The following is a 24,210-nucleotide window of genomic DNA, read 5'->3' as shown; positions in this document are numbered from 1 at the left end:
CAATTGAACGTCAGATGCTATAATTCTCCACCGGAAAGATGGAATCACACAACAGTGACAACATAACCCAAGATGTAAAGGAGAGGGCAGGGCCTTAAATATCTCTCTGCCTCCGTGGTGCTCTGCTTCCAGTACGCTCGCGTCGACCGCTGCCAATTATCTGTAAGACAACACACATCAACGGCAGACAACATTCTGAGACATAAGCTACACAATCTTATCTAAAGAACAGGTGCACAATACAACTGAATAGAAACAAATTTAGGCTCCGTGAGTTACTTGGCCAGTGCCAGCCCTTAAACTTTGGCCAATAAGTTCGCTAAAAATCATGCCCTAAAGTTAAGATGACAAGAATTACCTCAGCGCACATTTACACGCCAAACTACCAAATGAACTACAAGGTAGAATAGAGGACGTACCTCGGCGTGTCTTGAAACGCCAGAGCCGGACTTACTCACTACTCGTGGCACTTCTAGCTACGTCTTTAACCACGCTTCATGTCGGTTGGTTGGGCCTAGCCACACTTCCTCAACTGCCGTCAAGATAGTTACTCACGACACCGAGGTAAGTGATAAACAACTAAAACAATTCCAAAGGATTTTTAGTACACTGGCATACTCAATTAAGCTGCACGCAACCCACCGAAGCAACTCGGCGACTCCAATTCAATCGGCCGGCGTAGCTTATAACTTACTCGAAGGAGCTTGTCCTCTCGACCTCCAGGAAAACCAAATCACCATGGGCGGCGGATCTGCCCTCACGACTCAACACGCCGTAGCCGCTGGCCTCGCTCCTTCGTTGTCCAACTCGTCCTCTTGCCGTCCTGCCTACGTACACAGTCCCACGTGACTCGCTCACCGCCGATCGCGACACACCTCCCCAGCAGAGCGCACTCGCTGCCGTTAAATCCGCGTCGTCAAAGATGAGCAGCAGACAAATAAGCATCGAAGTCGACTCAAAGATCAAAATGACGATCGATGGAAACTGGCGCCAGAAACGCACGAGCTCAGCTGCGTCTCAGGGAATTCCTAATGATTTCTTCATGTTTGGTGTTTTTCTTCTTTTTTTATGTTCGTCCCGTACATTAAGTTAGAAACTGTAACTTCTCATTGTCTCTCAGGTGTAAGATGGCGCGCGCCTTGTAGGGAACTATTTCTGGAGTGGCATGCAGGGATTGGCTTGAAGTTGGATGCCGTGATTGTTGCTGCTACAAAAATTTCGGCGCGTTTCAGCTGATCAGGCTAAACATATGTTTGGTACTTTCCAAACGGCTGCGACTGCTCGACACAAGATCTTGTTCTCCAGAAAGTCCAGTTCGCTGCCCCTGTCGTAGTCGTCTGTCTTGGTCAGGTGCATGTCTGCCGGTTCTTCAGTCGTTGGCATCGCCCGCTTTACGATCTACCACCACATACTGTGGGCTTCTGTTGGTAAGAAACGCCCCGAGACATTTTCCCGTACGATGTTCCAGACGTACTGTGGAAATTTTAACTCTTTGGTTTTCTTGTGTGGGTTGCCGCTCATACTGTTGTATAGTTTCTTTGCAGTTTTCTCTCTGCAACTGAGGCCTCTTCCTGTTATGTAGCTGTTCTGCATGTGGTACTGTAGCACATAGACGAGTGTACATAGGGCAGCGGGGGTTAGGACGTGCCCAGGATCGATCCGGGTCTAGCTTGCTTCCATCACACGATATTGCACTGTGCGTTATGGCGTGTCCACGCGCAACGGCCTGTCTGAGGAATCGTCTGCGCACATCAGGTCTGCGCAGACAGTTCATTGCGTCTGATCAGGACATTTGCGCAGACATGAGACATACGCAAGCCTGCAGGACGGAGTTGGCGCTTGGAGCAAAATGCCCAAATCTGAGGGCACCAACCACATTGGCACAGACGAAATTGTAGCGTTTGGCTGCGAATCTGGAGCGCGAAATACGACTGAGTCAGCTATTTGTGCGTGCACAGTGTATTTTGAAATGGCCGATGCACGCCAGTGTTCTTGAGACTGCACTGCTGAATTTGTTGAAATGTGTAAGAGTCATGTTTGTGGAAAATTAAAACGAGGAACACAACGATCGAGATAAGTCGGCTACTTATAACTCCTTAACGGAGAAATAACGGGCCGTTGACCCTAGGGCAAGCAGGGAAATGGTAAAAAGAAAAGAAAGAAAACAAATTCGTTAAGGACTGTTTGCCGCAAAGCGCTAAGTAAAGTAACGATATCTATTCAAAGTGGCGCCGAGGACCACGAAATACACAGAGTGAGCGAGGGGCATGGTCAGTTATTCATTGATAAGACAGGAACGATAATTCGAAGCAAAAAAGTTATGTAAACACGGGCTCCAAAATGCATCCCCTAAAAGCTATGGGCACTTCTTCATCTTAGATACTGTGAAAGAAATATCTTATACTGCAAGGTCTTCGCTTCCCATATTTTGCGAGGTGACAGTACGGCCCAAAACAAAACAAAAATCTCTAACAATCATGTTCTACTCGCTTGCCGCTGAAATTTCTTCCCTAGAGCCGCAGATGGCACCCGAGGAGTAGATTGGAACTAACATTTGTAGCGATTTATTGCATCCACAGACATTTGCGCAGATATCTGCACAGAAAAACAATTGTGTGTGTGGATGAGCCTTTGGGCTGAACGATCAGCTGATGTTTCTTCTTTGTGCTGTGCTGCGTGAATGATTGTAGTTAGTACTGAAGGTGGGCGTATATAGCTCAACTGGACATTTATTTATGGACAGTTTGAGAATGTGTGGAAATTTCATGTTACGAGAGCGAAGAAGTTGCGTGTAACATCTGTGGAATAACCGACTTAGGGCAGTGGCAGTAGTATCTCCGAACTTGTGTATCTTTGGGTCAGTTGTAGAACGAAGAGTAGTCAGTGCTGGAGATGGAGTAAGCTGGCAGAACTTTTGTTGTAGTGCATACTGGAGGAGGATTTTGCTGAAGACAGTTGTTAGGAATTATTAATCTGATGGAAGGACTTAACAGACGCAGCATTTATGAAACAAAGAGAATGGATTTGCATTATGGATATGTTTTTAAGGCAATAATTGTTTTGCTGGCACGCACTGATAATGTTAACAATTCTTGCAACAGAACAACTCCACCTCCCCACATCAGTTTAGTTCATTTCTGTTTAATTTATTACAATTTGCATAATTATAAGACTTTTGTAAAGAAAGTAAAGTTTATGGTATTCTTTGAGTTTTATCTTTTTGTGAAATAAGAGTTATTATTCAGCATTGTCATTACAATGAACAGATTAATATTTTCATTTCAAGTAAGAATTTATTTGTTTATTTATTTTTTAGTATGAGAAAATCATCTCAGTCTTTCTCTCAGTAGTTTAGTTTTACTTTAGCATATCGTAGGTGGTGCGTTTTCTTCATGCTGTGCTGCTGCTGCTTATTACGCAGTAATTTTCGGGTGAGATTCTTTTCGTATTTTGTTGGTTCTTTTGTTTCTCATCTCACGTTTCCACTGCGCAAATTCTAAGCATTTTCTTTGTATTTCCGATTCTTAATGGACCAGTGAACAGTGTGTGTTTCTCAGTGTTTCAATTATTTTGGGCTGTGCAAGGTTTGATTTTGGTAGCAGTTTTTGAGTAATAATTTTGATTCAATTTCCTAACAGTGAACGCCAATTAGTTTTGGCTTTATATAATGTGTGCACGGAGACACGCTGTTCACAATAGAAATTTCAGTTCAACCTTTTTATAACAGAGGACTGTACATTTGGTTTTGAGTAAGAAGCAGGCAAACAATTTAATGCTCACGAACAAATGACTTTCAGTACTAGCACAGTGTGACGCTGTGTCTGTGTTGTTTTGGACTGGAATGAAGTTGAAAGGAAGGGAGACTGCGGAACCCCGTTCCAGTGCATAGCTCACTCCTCTCTACTGTGTCCAGGCGACAAGAAAGCTCCCTCAGTCCTCACCGTCGGGTTAATGGCTTTCACTCAAGGAACCAAGCGAGGTCCTGCAGTGCTAATGCCACTAGGTACACATTCTGCAGGACTAGGTCTAAATCGATTAAGGTGAATGCTGGGATGGTTCCCACGAAAATGACACGGACTTCGTCGACGGCAAGTTAAACATTAATCTGCCATCCTTCCATCAATTCTGGAGACATTGTGGAACAGTTTCGCGTTTAATCCACGACTGATCTGAAACTGTCCACCGCCACCTCTCCTACCATTGCGACCAAATACTGGTAGTAAAAAAGCGTTCTGCCATCAGGTTTAGAACCTGCTACCTGTGGCTCGAACTCTTCGTAACAGCGTCCATTGGCGACTTGGCTTGTGGATGATAGTTTTAGTTTTAAATTAAAACAACATTCTATGCAGCTTACTACGTGACATGATTTCCATATAGCTTGTGTAGATCTTGTAGATGTAGATGTAGCTTGGTGTGGCTCTGTGGCTCAGTGCTAAACGTGAAAACCACAAACCCACAGGTCTCGGGTTTGATACCGTCAGTCCTAGGATTCTTCTCTTTCATTCATCATTTCTTTCGCCTCTGGCAACGCTTGTTAATGTGAAAAATGCCGAGCTGCACACTGATTCGAAATGCACGTTAAACTATAGGTCGCTCTAAAACCTGGCTATCTAAATAAGCCGAAAGGTTCAGGAAGGCAACGGCATTACCACCTCCAACAGGACCATGCCTAATAGGGCACTGTGATATTCAAAATAATCTTCGGGTTAACGACTGCTTTACTTTAACGCGTCCCTGCCACGTACTGATGAGCAAAATGAAGGTATTAACGCACTGTGCTTCTATTCAGAGGAGAAACTGTATGTCCAGTCGAATAAAGATAAAAATGCATCAGTTTCGTTAGTATCTTTTGAAGCAGAACTATCATCTTTTATTCTTCTCGAACCAGATGTCATAATACTTTTCTTTTTTTCGGGCAATGATGTGACCGTGTTTGCGTGCAGTCAATGAACTGGTAGCTCAGACAAGCAAAATATTCTAACATTTGTCAAGAATTTGGTATTTAACTTTTTTCCGTTAGCATTAGCTACAGACAACATGTAAATTTCAATTCCTCCCCAGTTGGTTTCCTTTTCCAAAATGCTTTAAATTTTGCAGCTATTCTCTTGCCACTTCTAGCTGGTAATGCTTTTAATTTTTAACACTTTTCAGCTGCTTGTGCTTCTTTTATGTTGTGTATTTCTAAATTTTTTTGGCTTCTCTGATTCATTTTGTTTATTAATTCTTTTCTCAGAGACACTTGGAAACCTCTTGTGTTCGCCTCTAGCCATTCATTTTGCAAAGATGTATAAAAACTGCCTCTTTCCTTATATCTATGGTTTTTTGAAAATGTTTTCATACATTTTACCATAAATACCTAGTATCCTGACTTACGTTTCTAGTTTGCGTAATGTTTCACTGATCGCTATGTATTCCCTTTTATAGAGGTACCTGTGTCACACTGCCAGGCTATAATGCGAAATTTTTACATTTCTCGATAGGCACTTTTCATCGTGGTTATTCATACTTATTTCTTGGGGTTCTTTCCATTTTGTATATCACATCATCTATGACAGTTTTTCAAGTCATTTTGTTGAAATATCTCTCTGAGATACTATACCTTTCCTACCCTGACTATTTTGCTGGATTCAGATTTGAGTGTTTTATGTCAATAAAACATTCATTTTTCTCCGCACATATTCTTAAAATTTCTTTGCTGGCTATCGGGTCCATGAAACTGACTTCTGCTGGATGCTGCACGGTACAGCAAAATCATACACGAATGTCTGGCAGTTTGTTTTAACACTCTGTATCCTTCATCCCAGCTTAATTGGTGATGGTCGGTATTCTTCTAAATTTTCATTCTAATGTCTACGATTTTCTCAGTTGAAAAGAATTTGAGATATTCAGTAAGCTTGCCTTACATATTTAAAAAAATTTTTTTTCATTTTTAATTGTTCTCATTTCCATACTAACAACGAAGCTGATGACGGCTTCATGAACGGACGATGGCTGCTTCGCACATCAGCTGAACGACTAGGACTAGTTTGATTTATTTCGACTGCTTTGCGTCTGCTCTCAATATGTTCTTAATCTGTGCCTTTATTTTCCATCTGTTGCACTTTGCAATGGCATGCCTTAGCTCAAGTTGTGAGATCAACAGTGGTCATGGTGGACTAAGTCGCATCAGATTTGCTAGTCAACGGGAGTTGGAGCTACATAATGGGGTACCATTGATGACGACACGATGCTGTACACACTGTTTATTGTATCACATTAATATTCGACCCCTAAGTCCTTACCAACATCAATTACACTTAACTGCATGTACAGCAAACAACTACTTGCTCCTAGTAAGGGGGACAATGATACGCATACAGCTCACATCAGAAGTATCCCGATGTTCCGCTGTAATACTCTGGTGCCCATGCCCAGCTAACCGTACAACAGCTACACTAAGCAGTCTACAAAAGAGCCACGAATAACGCGCGTAATACTCCATCTTGTTTGTGAAAGAAGAAGATATTAGAATGGCAAGGTAATGAAGCCGCGGTTACTGGTTAGTGTGGCGCTGGCACACTTTTTTTTATTATTGGCTTTCAGAATGTGCCCATGCAACCATCTCAATACTGAAAATGTTACACTAAAGTTTGTTCTGACAATTCAGAGTATACATTAGTTTAAATTTGATTTGGCAGTTCAGAGTATACAATAGCAAAAGTCGTGCTGGGGTACGAGGGCTATTCGTTTATTAAGGTCCGATCCGCTGCAAAATGGTGTGAAAATCGGAAGTGTTTTATTTGAAACACTCACTGCAGCTCTCTGCTGTTGCTCTACATAGACACCGCTCTTAGACATCTGTCATAGCGATGTACCATCTTTCAAGTACCATTGCCATAGAAGAGAGTTGTCTGTGCTTTCTGCCAATTCCACATGCTGATCTGCAGCTTGTTGTCTGTGCCGAAATGTTGTCTTCGTAGCCAGCGGTCCATGTGAGTAGAGATGAAAATCGGAGGGAGCCAAGTCTGGACAGTACGGAGGTTTATCAAACACTTCCCGTCGAAAACGCTGCAGGAGCGTTCTCATTGCCCATGGAGAGTGCAGCTGGGATAAAAAAGGAAATGCATGACAGTTATGTTGTGTGGGTTGCATGAAATCAGGCGAAATCTCTCATTGGCACTCTTACTTGGCGGGAGACACTATTTTCGAGGCATCTTTACGTGCTCACTGTGCGCTCAGGACTGAAAAGAACGGCGTGAGCAATTGCCGGGAATACTACACACACTGCCCTAGACATGTGTGGAAAGCTTCATCGAATTTTCATTGTCGTTTCCATTTCACGGCCGATCGGTCGTTAATGAACGAATAGCCCTCGTACATAGGCTTAACGAATAACAGATTCCGACATAAAACGAATTTCACATCCGCATTGTACTGAAATGAGTCAACGAGATGGAAACGTAACATGGGATAAGCAGAGGTAGTATGGGAAAAAAGATCACGCTGATAACAGAATAAGAAATGACAAATCGCCTTTGGTATAAATCTGAGATATTCCCAATGCAATCAATATTAATGACTATGTATCTAAATTAGCACTAAAATGTTCTTTTGCATGTCCTGTAAGAATTGTTTCAAAAGCTGCGGAGAGAAGGAGTTGAATGTTTGTGCGCAGCTATAAGTACCTTCTAGACAGAACAACCAGATTCGGGAATTACAACCATGTGCATAGATACACCAATATTTATACACACACATATGGAAGGTACATACTGACATACATACGTTTATAGACTGAGGGTTTCATATCCTTCTGAGTAGGACGTGGGAATATAGTCAGTTAATTGTGCCAGGGTCTTCCCCTGACACTCTAATTACCAGGAGCATCAGATTAGCAGGGCAGGGAGCTACATCGGGATGTTGGCATTGTTGGTGAACTCGTACAGTATTTTATACGTTGGTATATCACTGGATGCTAACAAGGTTTGGAGGCTGCTTGGGAACCGATGAATAAGAGCCCGAAGATAACTTTCAAGAATGTTTATACGATACGTGTTCTGAGGACGTTGTAGGAACATGTGGTTTGGATCTTCTTCGTCTCGGCGAACACACAGAGGGGTGGCGCTTAAGTTGAGCTGATGGAGGTGTCTGTTGAACTTTCAATGACTAAATTTCAGCCGTGCTATAGCTCTCCTGAAGCTCCTCGATTTTTGTGTCTTATTGTACGATGGTACTCTTGAAGAACAGTCAGTTTCGCTTTAAGAACGGTTTAGGCTAAACTACAGCAGTTTTTCACTTACACTCCCATGAGCACTATGGAGAAAATGAATGCAAATTTCTGAGAAGAAACCTGACGCAAAGGAAATAAGCGATTCAGTAATTACGGCAGGAGTTCGAAGGTGCACTGAAACATCTGATCTCAAATCTACGGCACAAGTTGCTGACTTACCTTCAGTGCTACTGAAATATATGGGCGACGCTGGAGCTAGAAATTTATTTGAGTTGTTAAAAATCTGTGAAACGGATGAATTATTATCAGATTTCCAGAAAAACGTTATCATTGCATTCTCGAAAAAGGCTGACCAATGTAAAAACTATCGGACGGTCACATGGCGTGTCATCCTTCTAAACCAGCGACTGTGATATTGCGGCGTGCTTTGCACTACGGTGTAACAGCATCGTTGATTGGCATGCTGTGGGGCGTCGGTTCGAACATGATCACGAGTAAACAGTTGTTACGTATTATTTATATTTTTTAGGAGGTTCTCTAAATTTTAATAGTCTGATATTTTTGAGCCGGCCGAAGTGGCCGTGCGGTTAAAGGCGCTGCAGTCTGGAACCGCAAGACCGCTACGGTCGCAGGTTCGAATCCTGCCTCGGGCATGGATGTTTGTTATGTCCTTAGGTTAGTTAGGTTTAACTAGTTCTAAGTTCTAGGGGACTAATGACCTCAGCAGTTGAGTCCCATAGTGCTCAGAGCCATTTGAACCATTTTTTTTGATATTTTTGATGTTTGTGTAAATAGCAGCTTTTCCGTCAAGGAGGCAGTTGTGTCTGTACGTTGGTGTCCTTAATAAACTTGTTTTCATTTCTAAGTGCTGTACTTCGTTGATGGCCCTTATTTTTTATTTGGATTTAATTTTGGTTACAACGTAACTATACACAGATGAACGGAAAGAAAAAACTGAAGAGGTGTTGGACGAAGATTAGTTTCTCTTAAGAGAAGAGGAAGGTTCCCGAGTTATGGCTTTGCACAAAAGAATAACAGTAAATTATGATATTTTCCTAGCATTTGTATACAAAAGGTATAATATGACAGTAAAAGATGGAATAACATGCTAGCAGTCTAGAAATAAGTAGGGCAAAATACAGAGACAGACAAGTAATCTATATCTAGAAAGACGTAATGAGAGAAATAAAAGTTGAAATCAGGAGAGACCATTTGGCTTTCAGGGAGGGCATAAGGCAGAAATACGACTTGTCACGACATGGGTGTTTCACTTGCAAGCGAAAGTGGGCTGTGAAGAAATTGGAAGAAAAGTTTTTTTTTTCTTTTTTTACTATGGGACTTAACTGCTGTGGTCATCAGTCCCCTAGAACTTAGAATCACTTAAACCTAACTAACCTAAGGACATCGCACACATCCATGCCCGAGGCAGGATTCGAACCTGCGACCGTAGCGGTCACGCGGCTCCAGACTTTAGCGCCTAGAACCGCACGGCCACTCCGGCCGGCAAAGAAAAGTTTATATGAGGACCAAAATGCATAGCAAAAGATACGAATGCTAAAGTTCAAAGACGACAAAGACATTCTGACGAAAAGTAAGGAAGACACAGAACACATACTTACTACACTACGAAACATTCTTTGCATAAAATTAGAAACAAAACTACGACCTTCGAAACTCTGCTTAGGGCAACAGTGACTTGCTTAAAATCAAACCAGCCTGAAAATGAGAGTGCAATGTAAATATGGAGAAAGGTTCAAAATGGTTCAAATGGCTCTGAGCACTATGGGACTTAACATCTATGGTCATCAGTCCCCTAAAACTTAGAACTACTTAAACCTACCGACCCTAAGAACAGCACACAACACCCAGTCATCACGAGACAGAGAAAATCCCTGACCCCGCCGGGAATCGAACCCGGGAACCCGGGCGTGGGAAGCGAGAACGCTACCGCACGACCACGAGCTGGAGAAACGCGCCTTTCCAGGAAGTAAAATTACAAAAGGATGGATGAATCAGAAGTAGATTTACTCAGCGCGCTATTGGTATCAGATATTGATATGCAAATGAGAGAGAAGTGCCTGAAAGTGCGTCCATGTGAAGCACATCATAGAATACAAGTAAATCGTGGACCATGGGAAATCCAGAAATGAAAAAAACTGAAAGCATATTAAATGTGATACTATTGAGGTAAGCTATTAAGTCGGAAGATAATGTAGGTAAGAAACGAATGTTGTACAGAATACAGAGAAAATACACCAGTGGGAAACGCATGAAAGTATAGGGATAGTTTATATGAACAGCTACAACGTTCGGGAATAGTACAGTTGGGGCTCGAAAGAGCAGTACAATGGGAACATTGGAGAAAAAAAGTATGCAATACATATTATATGGGATACTGCACGTAAGGCAGTTGTTATACGCAGAGAAAAGTAATAGCACAAGGCAGAAACCGGTACGAATTGAGTGGGAAGACTGATTATTTTTAAAAACAATCGACGTGTTAAGTTGAAGTACACCGTCTTATAAACAAAAATAAAAAAAAAGCATCCAGGAGGGGAGGAGGAAAGGAAATGATGCTTCGCGGTTTGAGAGGGTATGAGACGTTAATCCACTGATTACAAAATCGAGTCAAATTTACGAAGAACTTGACTGTATGAACCCACTTAGCAATATCACATAATACTCTCTCTGACCGGGTGCATGCAATAATTCGGTTTGGAAGGATTTCATAAAGTCGTTGTATCCTCTCGTCAGGCAAGATGGCGCACAGCTGTTCTAACCGGTCCTTGATATCTTGGACAATGGTACTAAGATGGAGTTGACGTTCAACCTGGTCCCGCTGGTTTCATCAGTGGCAGATCTGTGCATCTTACTGGTCACGGGAGTACTTCAACACCACGCAGACGGTTCATACAGACATGTGCCGTGTGTGAACAAGCATTGTCCTGCTGAAAAATGGCACCACAGTATTGTCGCATGCGGGGTAACGCGCGAGGATGCAGGATGTCCGTTACGTGCCGTTGCGCCATCAGCCGTGACATGACGTCATACCCGATGGCTCCCCACATCACGACATCAGGAGTTACACCGCTGCGCCTCACCAGCACACTGGAAGAAACGGACTTCTGCCCGGATTACCGCCATTATCGCCAACGATAGTCATCCAGGATAGCGCAGAACCATGATTCGCCACTGAAAACAACGCCATGCCATTTGTCAGCATTCCATATTTGCCAGTCACAGCACCACTGCAAATTGTGGCGTTAACAGCAGCCTACGCATGGGACGATAATATGGCCCGGTCCGGGTGATGCCAGTCTTCGATCCAATGGTGTGGGATGCACAGAATGTTGCGCAGGGTCTTGTAGTCGCACCTTAGGCGTAGATGTGAAAGTGTTTCGATGTTTTTGTGCATAGTGCGGCGGTCCTCCCTTGACGTGGTCAGACGTGGTTGGCCAGAACCTTAACAACGATTATATCTGCCCCCACGTTCCCATGCAGTCCGACATTGGACCATTGTCACCTATGAGTGTCCCACAAGTCTGGATATTGGACGATCCGACCAAGCGTCAAAACGAAAACCCGTAATTAGACCTCTTCCAAACCCTGTCATATGCTGATAACACTGTCTCGCGCGAGTACGCAGCATCTTGCGTGTCCTTCACAGTGATCACTCGCCTTCTGGCGCTACTGACGTCACTTATATACCTTACCAGGCCTGCAAATGACACTAAACATAAACCACACCGCATACTAATGCACTCTGATGGCCGTTCCACCCGTCATCTGGGAGCTTCAGAGCAAGAATTTTATGCTATGCAAGGAATTTCAAAATCTCTGCTATGAAAGGAATTTCAAAATTCGTAATTTATTATCTAAAACTTCTGAAGTGATGCGAAAGTAATATGCGAGGATATCAGCGTTGATGTGTCTTTTGTGAATACGTATCTATATCTCCTTTGAATCCGTAATCGCATCGGAGTAACAAAATAGCCACCTGCACGTTGTGAAGAGTGGTAAGTTTCTCCTCTGCAAAGAATAGAGGCGACTAGGCCACTCGTCTGGTGTTGGTTTCTTATCGCAAAGATGATGGTAACTACGTAGTTATTTCTGGAATTACACGTTTTGTCATAATGGCAGGTGTTCATTGTTTCTCCTCGTAGAACAGGCAGTGGTGGTTTTGCTACGAAGCGTAAAACCTGTAATTTCAACTGGCTGGAACGCTCTAAACTTACTTAACAATATGGTGCCATTAACGGATTTCCGGGAAAGGCTCTTTGTTTTGACAGGGTTCTGAAATGACCGCCTGGGTGCCATTTGGCATTCTTCGGCAATATAACACAGCGGACGGTTCTCTCTATATTCTCTGGCAGCTACAGGGGCCAGAAATAAGCTATTCGCTTTTATTGCACGTGTCTCCTCTCACAACTAGACACCTCATTCTTTTGTTTGGCTTTTGATTCAAATTTCGAACATTTCTGCTCTTGTTCAGTGCTGATTCGTGTGATAAGTTTCACAATGGAGTTCATATGTAAGCTTGGAGTTTAGGTTCTTAAGATGAAAGACATTTGTAATCATAGCTCCTTCTCCTACAGAAAATTACACTCATGTCCCAAATGAAGTATTTCATACTCGAATCTACAATTTTCTTTTTTACATATCCGCGTGTCGTTTAAATGCAGTTTCTGCTGGTTATTAAATCGTATCCGAAGAAATGAAGCCTGTTCAGCACGAAGAAACTAATTTCAATAATTGTTCATTCGTCATTGTTATAAAAAAGAATTTAACTAATTTAACTATGTTCTTAGAACATTACCACTAATGTTTTATCCAACCCTACCACACTATGAGTTCGCTTAACAATGGGACTCCCGTTTCCAGCATCCAACTACGAAATCTGAAATTAAGTCTATCCGCAGTTCCGCCAGACTTTTCTTTTTAGAATTATATATAAAGAGTTTTATGGTTCAGATAATAAGTAAAACAATAATACATTCAATCTACATAACTGCTCTGCAATTAGTGCATGGCAGAGGGTTCGTCGACCCGCGTTTACACTATTTCTCTACCTTTCTAACGGCGCTCGGAAAGCGAACATTTAAATCTTCCCGTGCGTGCTCTGGTTTCTCTTATTTTGTTACGATGGTCATTTCTCCCTATCCAAGTGAGCGCCAACAAAATATTTTCGCATTCGGAGGAGAAAGTTGGTGTTTGGAATTTCCTGAAAACATCTCACCGCAACGGAAAACGCCTTCGTTTTGCCACCCCAATTCGCGTAACATATGCGTGTTTCCCTTGTTTCACGGTAACACAAAACTACGTGCCTTTTCTTGAACTTTTTCGATGTCCTCCGGCTGGGAAGTATTCCATACCCCACAGCAATATTCCAGAATAGTAGACGTGCTGCATCTTTTAAATGTTCTGCCAGTAAAATGCAGTCTTTGGTTTGGCTTTTCCATAAAGCTATGTGTGTGTTTGTTGCAGGTTAAGTTGTTCGTAAGTGTAATTCCTGCGTATTTAGTTGAATACATAGCCTTTAGATTTGTGTGATTTATCGTCCAACCCTAACTTAAAGGAATCGTTTTTGGTAATATGTGAATGACTTCGTACTTTTCATTATTTAGAGTCGGCTGACTCTTTTCATACCTTACAGATATCTTGTCTAAATCACTTTGCGATTAGTTTTAAACTTGTGACGACTTTGCAAACCGGTAAATGACAGCATCATCTAGAAACCATCTAAGAGGGCTAATCAGATCGTCTCATAAATCGTTCATACAGTGCTTCATTAAGGTGTCATTTCTTAAGGGTAAACCAAATGTACCGTATACCGGGATAAAGCGACACAAAACTATTCCAAATCCACCGTATCCATATTTTAATGAGACTGGTAGGTCTGTTTTCCAGATCAGAGTTTTTAAAAATGTAGCGCGACATTCGAAGTGGTAGCTCCATGTTCTGAGTATTTGGCACAGCGAACAAGTAGTTGCATAATAATATTAAAGATTCTTCTCGTTTCACTCTCGCATGGGAGTACGATTTTATGTCTGCGTGGCAGCTATTATTTGTCTAATTTTATCTTCGCGACCTCTACAATAGCGACAGACTCAAGAATATTTGCAGTTTCCGCCCTGAAATCCGGTTGCTCGAGTTTTCTGAGCATGTTTCCACGATACATTGTCTTTCTTGTAGTGCCTTTCAGTTAAGGACTGTCTCCGGTTAGTGTAGCCTAGGACCATACGCACCATATTCTTATGTTAATGCTAGATGTCCTCTAATAGTATGAGCAGATAAGGATCACACACACTTGCGTAATATTCCAGTAAGTTGCTTCTTTCGTTGGCAAGTTGCGGTTTCCACAGTATCTTACAACGAAATCGAAAACTTACACTTGCTTTACCTCCAACTGAGCTTGTGCGATCTTTCAAAGTGTTCCCCTGTTCTTCATGGAAGAAGTTATTTGCTGTGAGATCAAAGTTACCGATGTGGATCCAAATTCTTAGAAGCTGCTTGTATACCGATGAGACGTGCAGGTCCACACAAAGTTAAATTTCTCTGTAGACAGACGACTGACGACTGCTCTGAGGAAGACATTCGTGCTACACTCTGCGACGGACCCTAACGTTTGCTGCTAGCGTAGTTGCTCTTCCAAACAGCATTCCATACGCGCAATTTCCGTCTAATTACCTGCAAATAATAACCTGTAGGTGTGATCCTGCAGTCAAATCGTCTGTGCACTGGCTAGAATTGCGAACTAATAAAATACACAGAAATTCGAAATAAAAGTTAAAGGAATAATTCAGTGACAAAGATCTTATTGTAACGTGTGCACTTGATGTAGACAACAGAGAATTATGTTGAAAAATGTCTGCCGGTCCGTGTGGCCGAGCGATTCTAGGCGCTACAGTCTGGAACCGCGCGACCGCTACGGTCTCAGATTCGAATCCTGCCTCGGGCATGGATGTGTGTGATGTCCTTAGGTTAGTTAGGCTCAAGTAGTTCTAAGTTCTAGGGGACTGATGACCTCAGAAGTTAAGTCCCATAGTGCTGAGAGTCATTTGAACCATTTTTGAATCAGTAAAGTTACGTTGAGAACGTTACGAGAATGGTAGCAAAATCCGCAGACTAAAGAGTTATCAAAGATACGCCAAAAACTAGCAAAATCCCCAGACTAAAGAGTTATCAAAGATACGCCAAAAACTAAGTCCATTTCGTAATCACAGAACACGAAATATTCACCAGCTCATCACCAGTTAGGAGTTGAATATGACGATTCACAGTTTAATATACGCGATACAAAGAACATTAACTCATATTCTGTCTATGCTTAATTCCGTGAATCAAGCTGCAAAAGTTAAGAGTCCTACCCTGCGCACATTCAAATCTCTCAAGTTGAAGTATACTAGCGGCCGTTCACCACTCAGAATCCATCACCTATACCACTGTATCGCTCACGTCATTCTAGACAGGTCTGTCTTCTTGCAGAACTCACCACCAAGTGTCCAGAATCGATACCTTGAGCTCTTCACTCGAAAAGTCCCCATTTCCGCTTGACTCCAGCAGTGTTCCACCTCTGTCCAATTCTCACTGGCTGAACGCCATCCCCATCAAACATAAAACATACATCGTCCTTAAGCTCTATATACATTATCTGACTCAAGCTGACCACTTCCAGGACTAAACTAATATATTACATCAATATTTAAATAAAGAAATCTCATAAACATTGGGCTACACTCAGATCGTTTTCAAAAAATATAAATAATAGTTGGTTTATAAATAACTAAGCTGTCATTCTTGCGCAAGTGTTCTCTCCATAAATGCCAACAGATTTTCGCTAATTGCTGTGTAAATGTGGAGAATACGATGTTCTGGCAAACATTTGCACAATGGAAAAGATATAAAAGATGTCGTGAATCAATAAACAAAATAGATGCAGATACTTAGCTTTCAGGGATGATAGCTGTAGTGCAATGCTATCAGCTGAGATAATGTTGTTCGAAATCGCATGAAGCTATTACACTACTGCTGGCCGGAGTGGCCGTGCGGTTCTAGGCGCTACAGTCTGGAACCGAGAGACCGCTCCGGTCGCAGGTTCGAATCCTGCCTGAGGCATGGATGTGTGTGATGTCCTTAGGTTAGTTAGGTTTAATTAGATCTAAGTTCTAGGCGACTGATGACCTCAGAAGTTAACTCGCATAGTGATCAGAGGCATTTGAACCATTTTATTACGCTACTGGCCATTAAAATTGCTACACCACGAAGATGACGTGCTACAGACGCGAAATTTAACCGACAGGAAGAAGATGCTGTGATATGCAAATGATTAGCTTTTCAGAGCATTCACACAAGGTTGGCGCCGGTAGCGACACCTACAACGTGCTGACATGAGGAAAGTTTCCAACAGATTTCTCATACACAAACAGCAGTTGACCGGCGTTGCCTGGTGAAACGTTGTTGTGATGCCTCGTGTAAGGAGGAGAAATGCGTACCATCACGTCTCCGACTTTGATAAAGGTCGGATTGTAGCAAATCGCGACTGCAGTTTATGGTATCGCGACATTGCTGCTCGCGTTGGTCGAGATCCGATGACTGTTAGCAGAATATGGAACCGGTGGGTTCAGGAGGGTAATGCCGAAAGCAGTGCTGGATCCCAACGGCCTCGTATCACTGGCAGTCGAGATGACAGGCATCTTATCCGCATGCCTGTAACGGATCGTGCAGCCATGTCTTGATCCCTGAGTCTATAGATGGGGACGTTTGCAAGACAACAACCATCTGCATGAACAGTTCGACGACGCTTGCAGCAGCATGGACTATCAGCTCGGAGACCATGGCTGCGGTTACCCTTGACGCTGCATCACAGACAGGAGCGCTTGCGATGGTGTACTCAACGACGAACCTGGGTGCACGAATGGCAAAACGTCATTTTTTAAGATGAATCCGGGTTCTGTTTACAGCATCATGACGGTCGCATCCGTGTTTGGCGACATAGCGGTGAACGCACATTGGAAGCGTGTATTCGTCATCGCCATACTGGCGTATCACCCAGCGTGATGGTATGGGGTGCCATTGGTTACACGTCTCGGTCACCTCTTGTTCGCATTGACGGCACTTTGAACAGTGGACGTTACATTTCAGATGTGTTACGACCCGTGGCTCTACCCTTCATTAGATCCCTGCGAAACCCTACATTTCAGCAGGATAATGCACGAGCGCATGTTGCAGGTCCTGTACAGGCCTTTCTGGGCACAGAAAATATTCGGCTGCTGCCGTGGCCAGCACATTCTCCAGATCTCTCACCAACTGAAAACGTCTGGTCAGTGGTGGCCGAGCAACTGGCTCATCACAATACGCCAATCACTACTCTTGATGAACTATGGTATCGTGTTGAAGCTGCATGGGCAGCTGTACCTGTACACGCCATCCAAGCTCTGTTTGACTCAATGCCCAGGCGTATCAAGGCCGTTATTACGGCCAGAGGTGGTTGTTGTGGGTACTGATTTCTCAGGATCTATGCACCCAAACTGCGTCAAAATGTAATCACATGTCAGTTCTAGTATAATATATTTGTCCAATGAATCATCTGCATTTCTTCTTGGCCTAGCAATTTTAATGGCCAGTAGTGTAAAAGTTGTTAATTCAGAGGGTCATTATGAAAACGTTACTCGCTGTGAGATATTAACTTCTGTAGTTTAAAGGCGTAGAAATATTATTATGTCAATGGATTCAATTCATTTTTCTGAGACTGAAAATGGGTTCAGATTTGCTTTAATATTTGATGTGAGCTATTCTAGAATCTCCAAGAGCTGCAATACTTGATGTGAGTTATTCTCGATTCTCTACGAGCTGCAACTCGGCCATCTTTACGAATGTCTGCCATTCCGCCATTTCCTGGAGTATATTCTGCACAAAGTCCACTCGAGCACCAGCCGTCGAAATTCCCAGCTCTGGGATTTCCCCGTTTCCGGTGACGCGCTCATTGTCTCTGCACCTGGATGACCGGAAAAGGTCAACTAGTCGGGCTGACCACGGCGCGCTGTGTGCCCTGGATCCACGAGCATCAGCAGTGCAACAAACTCACTTTACCTCGTACTGATTCTAGGCGGCCGTTAGCTCGCCTACAGACGCGTTACGCTACGTCACGCTAGCGCGGCAGATAAAACAAATGTACGACGTGGCTTTTGGCTGCACATAAGACACGTTAAATACAAGAAAACAATGCAGAAGTTGTATGAATCGTTGTGCTGTTAGGTAGTCTTCAATCCGAAGACTGGATTTATGCTCTGTGCATCTCTCTACCCTGTCAAACTCTCTCCAGCTCTGAACAACTCTTCCACCCTAAGTCCACTTGAAGCTCCTCACTCAAGTGACACCTTAGATTGCTCTACAATTTGTCGTCGTCCCCCCCCCCCCTTCACTCACACACACACACACACACACACACAAACACACTGTAAATACTAGCGCCACCACATAACCAAAGATGACCGCCGCCATAGGTTATCGATCGTGAAAATTACTAAAGGGCGGATTACGTTAGCATTATCTTTGACGTTTTGTTTGTTTGAGACGGGAGAGAGCAATATTCTACGCAGAATTTGAGTAAAAGCCTCCATCTCTATTTACAAGATTACTTGCTAATTTGATTCCAACTGCTTTCTTAATGACACTATCTATCCCAATAGATGGAAGTACGTGCCAAATTCTCCGTCCTGTTATATTCCATAGGATGGCTAGCGCCAGCGTTCTGCAGTAGACTGCCGATATGCTCGGCTGTTATAAGTGTGCCTGACGCTTATGCTCAGTACTTCGGTCTTCCACGGTCCTGGCAGTCTGACCGATGTATGACATGCCACAACTACAAGGAATACGATAGACACCCAGCTTACGCAAACCAGCATCATATTTAACGGGACCTAAATGGACCCTAATCTTAGATAGAGGTGGGAAAATACATTTCACATCATATTTCGGCAAAATACGGCAAATATCGATGGAAATGCTCGATGCGTGGGGGCAGAAAGCCTGTACGGTTCGAAGCGCGTCGCCGAAGTGGCGTCAAATCGAAAGATTTGCACCCGGCGAACGGTCTACCCGACGAGAGGCTCTAGTCACACGACATCACTCACCCGGTGCACTTCTGGTCGATAGTGCAGCGCACGTCTGCTCTGTCTTTCACTATATCCATTCTGACGAATGGTAAGCTCAAGATCGGCTAACGCAGCTGACAAACTATCAGCGTTTACAACGACTTGGGCCCTGTGAACCAAAGTACGATGTACCCCTTCACACAGAGCCGGGTGGTGACAAATATCAGTATGTGAGTAGGGGGGTTGCTATAAACGTCATGTCCCAACATACCATCAACCTTCCCTCTGACCGAGCGAGATGGAGTAGTGGTTAGCACACTGCACTCGCATTCGGGAGGATGACGATTCAAACCTGCGTCCGGCCATCCTGATTTAGGTTTTCCGTGACTTTCCTAAATCGCTTCAGGCAAATGCCGAGATTGTTCCTTTGAAAGGGCACGGCCGACTTCCTTCCCCATCCTTTTCCTAACCCGATGGGATCGATGACCTCGCTCTTTGGTCCCCTCCCCCAAAGTAACCAACTAATCAACCTTCCTCCTGACCAATACGTCAAGGAAGGGAAAGCAGCTATCCTTTTCCACCTCCAGCGTGAAACCACTATTGGGGTATACTGAATTGAGGTGTTCTAAAGAAACTGTTCAAATTCTCACTGGCATGATGTAGGGTGGTTTTGGTCATCCTATGGAACATAACAAGGAGATTCTGGCATCCACTTCCAGCCATCGGTATATATATATATACATATTAAGGAAGCATCTGAAATTAAAGTAGCAAGTAAACTTGTAAATAGAGGCGGAGGTTTTTGCTTAAATGCTACGTGGAATCCTGCTCTCTCCCTTGTCAAAAAAAAAAAAAAAACAAAAAAAAAAACAAAACTGAGGGACAGAACTGATGCTACCTGACCCGTTTTACAGTAAGTTTCACTATCTATAACTTATAGCAGTGGCGCTAGTGTTTACAGTGTGTATGTATGCGTGTATGTGATCTTTCCGGAATTGTTCTGCAAACCGATGATTTAAATTCACTTGCGCGGCATTTAGTTGCTGCAGTTTTGCGTTGAAAAGGACAGAGTGGTCACCTGTAAAAATATTGGTGGTTGTCGACAACCTCAACCAGCTGCGTACCCGTTAAATTATTTGAAGATTGTATACGCCTGGAGAAACATAGGTCTGACAATTCCTTGTTGCCCTAAGGGTGTGTCCTATCAACTGATCCCTTCGTTTATTCAAGTTACGCCATGAATATATGTTCTCCTCATTTCGATTCAGTATCTCTTCGTTCGTTATCCAATCTACCTATCTTACCTTAAACAGTCTTCTGTATCACCACAAGTCACCGCTTCGCTTTTGTTAATTCAGGTCAGTGCTGAGGTGCTGCTGCCGTCGGAAACTGCGGTCGCATTCCGCGAGTTGCCCCGGCGTTCTCCGAGGAATTGCCGGGCCATCTGCTGCGGTTTGCCCGTCTCTGTAGAATCGCTCCACCCCCTGATATCTCAGAATAAACGGCTTGTTTTCCAATTACGCACAGCGCCAACCATGTAGTCCGCGGTCATCTGTTAGGAATCTCCGTCTGTGTGGAGTAACTATCAGTTTAACGTTTCATAGTAACGGAACTACTGAAGAATTCTCGGCATTCGGTGTACGCGTGACGACCAGCCCCATAGCGTACCTGCCATATTTAGTTGTGTACCGGCAGTCTGCTGTTCTCTCTGTGGAAAAGAACGAACGAGTTTCTTTTAGGAGGAATGCAGTATCCGCCCTTTACCAAGATCACACGACTGCATTTTCCCGATGACTTTGTTACTGACTCGCGAAATGGGTGACGGATGGGCTACGATCTGTCTATCAGACATTTTACAATCGGAGCGTTCGTGAGGACGACGGTTCAGAGCCGCGTCCGACCATCCAGATTTACGTTTTCCGTGATTTCCGTAAATCACACCAGGAAAATGCCACGACGGTTCCTTCGAAAAGGGCACGTCCGATCTCCCTCCCCATCCTTTCTAAATCCGAGATTGTGCTGCAATGACTGAGCTGTTGATGTGACCGTTAAACTGTACACTGACGTGTCAAATGTAATGGGATACCCCCTAATATCTGGCGGACCTCGTTTTGCCCAGAGTAGTGCAGCAACTCGACATGGCGTGGACTCAACAAATAGCTCGAAGCCCCTGCAGAAATATTGAACCATCCTGCCTCTATGTTGCTGTTGTGGTCTTAATCCCTGAGACTGGTTTGATGCAGCTCTCCACGCCACTCTATCCTGTGCAAGCTTCTTCATCTCCCAGTACCTACTGCAACCTACATCCTTCTGAATCTGCATAGTGTATTCATCTCTTGAACTCCCTCTACGATTTTTACCCTCCACGCTGTCCTCCAATTCTAAATTTGTGATCCCTTGATGCCTCAGAACATGTCCTACCAACCGACCCCTTCTTCTAGTCAAGTTGTGCCACAAACTTCTCTTCTCCCCAATACTATTCAATACCTCTTCATTAGTTATGTGGTCTACCCATCTAATCCTCAGCATTCTTCTGTAGCACCACATTTTGTAAGCTTCTATTCTCTTCTTGTCCAAACTAGTTATCGTCCATGTTTCACTTCCATACATGGCTACTCTCCATACAAATGCTTTCAGAACGACTTCCTGACACTTAATTCTATACTCGATGTTAACAAATTTCTCTTCTTCAGAAACGCTTTCCTTGCCACTGCCAGTCCACATTTTATATCCTCTCTACTTCGACCATCATCAGTTATTTTGCCACAAATAGCAAAACTCCTTTACTACTTTAAGTGTCTCATTTCCTAATCTAATTCCCTCAGCATCACCCGACTTAATTCGACTTGATTCCATTATCCTCGTTTTGCTTTTGTTGATGTTCATCTTATATCCTCCTTTCAAGACACTATCCATTCCGTTCAACTACTCTTCCAAGTCCTTCGCTGTCCCTGACAGAATTACAATATCATCGGCGAACCTCAAAGTTTCTATTTCTTCTCCACGGATTTCAACACCTACTCCGAATTTTTCTTTTGTTTTCTTTACTGCTTGCTCAGTGTACAGATTGAATAATATCGGGGATAGGCTACAACCCCGTCTCACTTCCTTCCCAATCACTGCTTCCCTTTCATGTCCCTCGACTCTTATAACTGCCATCTGGTTTCTGTACAAATTGTAAATAACTTTCGCTCCCTGTATTTTACCCCTGCCACCTTGTTTCGACTCAGGTCATTCAGTGCTCTGTCAAACTCTTCGCGCAGTATCATATCTCCCATTTCATCTTCATCTACATCCTCTTCCATTTTCATGATATTGTCCTCAAGTACATCGTCCTCGTATAGACCCTCTATGTACTCCTTCCACCTTTCTGCTTTCCCTTCTTTGCTTATAACTGGGTTTCCATCTGAGCTCTTGATATTCATAGAAGTGGTTCTCTTTTCTCCAAAGGTCTCTTTAATTTTCCAGTAGGCAGTATGTATCTCACCCCTCATGAGATAAGCCTCTACATCCATACATTTGTCGTCTAGGCATGCCTGCTTAGCCATTTTGCACTTCCTGTCGATCTCGTTTTTGAGACGTTTGTATTCCTTTTTGCCTGCTTCATTTACTGCATTTTTATATTTTCTCCTTTCATCAATTAAATTCAATATTTCTTCTGTTACCCAAGGATTTCTACTAGCCCTCTTCTTTTTACCTACTTGATCCTCTGCTGCCTTCACTACTTCATCCGTCATAGCTACCCATTCTTCTTCTACTGTATTTCTTTCCCCCATTCCTGTCAATTGTTCCCTTATGCTCTCCCTGCCTCTATATCTGACCATAATTGCGAAAGTGTTGCCGGTGCAGGAAGTTGTCGCCAACCGATATCTCGATTATGTCCCATAAATGTTAGATGGGATTCATGTTGGGCGATCCCGGTGATAACCTTCCCTTGAATTGTCAAGAACGTTCTTCCAATCAATTGCATACATTTGTTGACTGGTCACCTGTCGCATTGTCATCCATACGAATACCACATAAACACAGCTCACACCATTAGGTTGCCACCACCAGCTTGTACAGTGTCTTGTTGAGAGCTCGGGTCCATTGCTTCGTGGGGTCTACGCCACACTCTAAGGCTACCATCAGCTCTTGCCAACTGACACCGGGACTCATCTGACCAAACCACGGTTTTCCTGTCATCTAGGGTCCAACCGATATCGTCACGAGTCCAGCAGAGGCACTGCAGGCGATGTCGTGCTGTTAGCAAAGGCACTCGCATCGGTCGTCTGTCGCCATAGCCCATTAACGCCAAATTTCGTCTCACTGTCCTAGTGGGTACGTTTATCGTACGTCCCACATTGGTTTCTGCGGTTATTTCACGCAGTGTTGCTTGTGTGTTAGCGCTGGCAACACTAAGCAAACGCCGCTTTCTCGGTCGTTAAGGGGACCCGAACGACCTATACCTCCAATGTTAAATGTAAGGAACATTTTCTTATGAACTATTAACACCAGAATGATGAAACTTTTACAGTATAATATTACATATATTTAATACCATGTACGATATGGATTTTAATTTATTGGTGTTTTTTGGGAAGATATTAATTATTTTGTTACTGAAAATAATTGACACATTTTTTGGTATATTATCTTTGAAATAAAATCTGTTATCATTTATGTATCACAAAAAGGCTATGAACAAGGTGTACATTGGCATTGGTTACATTCCTTGAAAATTTTAAGTCTTTATCTCTAATAGTTTAGCAGAAAATGTTCCTTACATGGCAAAAAAGTGAGCTTGTGGAAAACGAGTTTCAAAGTTTCACTAACATTTTAGTGGAGTCCAGCTCCATAAGAGGGGTTTTCACTGTCACTAGACATCTCCCCATCTAGCCTTCTTTTCACACCTTTCATTCTTTTTCT

The sequence above is a fragment of the Schistocerca serialis genome, chromosome 8, assembly GCF_023864345.2.
Source record: "Schistocerca serialis cubense isolate TAMUIC-IGC-003099 chromosome 8, iqSchSeri2.2, whole genome shotgun sequence".
NCBI classification, from domain to species: domain Eukaryota; kingdom Metazoa; phylum Arthropoda; class Insecta; order Orthoptera; family Acrididae; genus Schistocerca; species Schistocerca serialis.
The sequence above is the reverse complement of the archived record's forward strand: the minus strand, read 5'-3'. Positions refer to the sequence as shown.